Raw genomic sequence first — 3,599 nt, 5'->3', positions numbered from 1 at the left:
CAGTTTTGTTTTCTGTGCTTGACAGTTGTTGTTCTTGGCCAATAATGGGCCTGTGTAAAAAATGTTTCTTATATACGGAGAAGATGTATCGCCATATAAATTCGACTATAAATCGACCTCATGTATAAGTCGAGGGTAGGTTTTGGGGCCAAAATTATGGATTTTGATATGACCTGTGGATAAGTCAAGAGTAAAACTTAAGGGCATGTAATAAAAAGTCTATAAGATGAAGCAAAGGAAAACAATGCCAAAGAAATTATAAAAGTCCAACGGTCATCCCTGTTTCTCATGACTTCCAAATGCACGACTCTTTGTACTTGCTCTTTCATTTTATTTCTGCGATAAGCTGTATAAGTGAAACTGCCATTTACTGTCCATGCTACCCAGCGATACTATGGCCCTATTTAAACCTGTGAAAATGCAAAGCATGTGGGAACTGGCCTTATTTTATTCCGTCATCATATATCTTGCTTTTTGCAACTCTGTGTAGGAGCCAATGCAAAGAAGTGGTTAAAATGCTGGACCAGGAATTGGGATGCATGCTCCATAAAACTTATTAGGTGATGTGGGCCAGTTCTTCCCAGTTTTACTTCCCTTGTGAAGCTAAAGGAGAGAAGAGGAGTGCAATGTACACCACCTTGAACTCATAAAAGAAAAGGCAGGATAGAAATGTGATCTTACAAACCCACTTCCAGGCTTCTGGAAGCCGGAACCACAAAGGGCACAAAAGACAGCTTCGTGGAGAGGAAAAGATTTAGATAAAGATTATCTATTTGCGCCACACTAACAGGGTATTGTTGCATGCCTTCAAGTAATTTCTCACTTAAAGCAACCCTTAAGTTGGCAGGGTTTTTGGCAATGTTTATTTAGAGGAGGTTTTGCCATTGCCATCCCCTGAGGCTGAGAGAGTGTGACTTGCCCAGGGTCACCCAGTGGGTTTTATGACTGAGCAGGGAATTGAATCCTGGTCTCCAACACCAACACTACACCATGCTGGCTCTCATCTAAAGTAGGACCATGCTTGCTTTAGTCTTGGCACAAAAGCCACTACAGTGTAGCACTTTGAGTTTTGGAGACTCTGGGAGACTGAGGTTCAAATCCTGCACACAGCCATGGAAACCTCCTGAGCGAACTTGAGCAAATCAAGCTTCCAGCCTCAGAAGAAGGCAATGACAAACCTCCTCTGAAGAAATCTTGCCACGACAAAAAACACCAACCACGACAGGGTCATCTTAGGGTCTCCATAAGTCGGAAATGCCTTGAAGGCACCCGAGAGCAACAAAATATTGGCACAGAACGTGAGGCCGAAAGCAACGTCACTTTGATGTTAACTGGAAAAGTCCAACTAAGGGCAAAAGAGCAAAGTGCACATCCCATCCGAAAAGCATCTTCATTCCAAAGGGCTTGTTTGTTTTTAGCGTTTGAGGCGAACAAGAGGAACAGTCCAAGAAAGGTCAGAGTTCCCGAAAACAGTGATTTTTCATTGTACAGTCAGCTCTTTTTATACACGGATTCAAGCATCCATGGTTTGAAAATGTTCCAAAAAAGTATAAATTTCAAATATCAAATCTTGATTTTATAAGGGACATCATTTTGCTATGTTATTATATTTGGGACTTCAGCATCCACGGATTTTGTTATCCACGGAGGATCCTGGAACCAAATCCCAGCGGATAATAATGTCCCACTGTACTAGCAAATTTCAGCAGATCTTTATGGGGCTTTGTATTGTTCAGGCTGATGTTCCCTGCCTTGTGCCCCAAAACTGGAGGGAGCAAAAGGTTTCCTTTGTTTGGCTTCTTGCATCCTGTGACATCCGCACACATGAGTGCCGCATGAAGATCTCCGATGAAAAAGAAAGGCTGTTTTCTGAGCTCTTTGCTGACTTCCAGATCTTATATCCCGAGAAAAGCAACAGTACCAGCCTGATTCTTTATTAGAGGCCATATGTGAGTGGTTTGCAAGGAGGGATCTTCCCATGAATGAATAACATTATTACGGCCAATGACCAGCAAGTCAATAGTAAAATAATACACATCCCATGCGCTTGCATGGTGAAGCCAATCTTACAATGTTCTGAGCAATACCCAACATAGGCCCTTTCGGTTTGTGCTTCTAGTATATGGTTTGTCTTATATTGTGCTCTCTGTGAGCAGTCCCATGATCTAGGTCCAAAACACACTGCTTTGACTGCCCTGGGCTCAATGCTAGCAAATTCTGGGAACCATAGTTTTGGGAGACGTTGAGCCTTCTCTGCCAGATAGCTCTGGCACCAGAATAAACTACAATTTCCCCCGATTTCCTAGCATTGAGCCAGGAAATTATTTCTGCATTGGACCCTAGACCCTCCTTTGGGGGTCCAAGAATGTACATTAGCATTGCGTTGTTTTAGAATATATATATATATATATATATATATATAGTAAATAAACTATATTCTTATACTCCGCCTTTCTGCTGCAGCAACCAAGGCGGATTACATGACCAGAATATATTGGAATAATACATACTCTCAATAAATAAATTGAACCGCCTTTAAAACAGGATTAAATACAATAAAGTTTTTGTTTTTTGGACTGATAAGTAGCTTCACATGAACACCTTTTGGGTGGACAATAAAGCTAAAGCTAGCCACTAAAATAAGCCGATTTGTTACCCGATTTCCAACGTAGCCATTCCCTACTGTTTATATTTTAAGTTATGTTTTAATAATAAATTGTTTAATTGTATTTTAAGAGGGTGGGGGTGGGATATGGATATGTATGTTTTAATCTTGTAAGCGTCCCCAGTGTATCTTACACAGAGGGGCAGGATAAAAATAAATGTTGTTGTTATTATTATTATTAGCCCTGTTTTGTGGATTTTGGATGTTATTGTACTTTGCTACTTGGCCAACATGGATATGTTTTATGTATATATATGTGTGTGTGTGTGTGTGTGTAATATGTTTATATTTATCATTATAATTATATTTATTATTATTATTATTATTATTAATCCTAAATATATTTGTGAACTGCCTTGGGTCCCTTTCTGGGAGAAAAGGCGGCATAGAAATAAAATAAAATAAAAAATAAATAAATAAATTGCCTTGGCTTGATTGCAAGGGAATTCTGGGAACTTTTATTATTATTATTATTATTATTAGCCCTGTTTTGTGGATTTTGGATGTTATTGTACTTTGCTACCTGGCCAACACGGCTACCCCTGGATATATATGTATGTGTGTGTGTGTGTGTGTGTGTGTATATATAAAATATGTTTATATTTATAATTATAATTATATATTTTTATTTATAATTATAATAATCCTAAATATATTTATGAGCCGCCTTGGGTCCCTTTCTGAGAGAAAAGGCGGCATAGAAATAAAATAAAATAATAAATAAATATATTCCCTTGGCTTGTCTGCAAGGGAATTCTGGGAACTGTATTTTTGTGAGGCGTTGTGTCACAACAAACTACAATTCAAAGCATTCCTTAGCACTGAGCTAGGGCAGTTAAAGCAGCCTCACACTGGATTATTTCTCCTTTGGCCCTAACTGGATTAATTCCATCTTAATTTTCATTTAAATTTAAATTTTAGCTTCTCTCAGGAC

Source organism: Sceloporus occidentalis, unplaced genomic scaffold (assembly GCF_023333645.1).
Source record: "Sceloporus occidentalis isolate IW3139 unplaced genomic scaffold, rSceOcc1.0.p SCAF_10, whole genome shotgun sequence".
NCBI classification, from domain to species: Eukaryota; Metazoa; Chordata; class Lepidosauria; order Squamata; family Phrynosomatidae; genus Sceloporus; species Sceloporus occidentalis.
Note: the sequence above shows the minus strand (reverse complement) of the source record.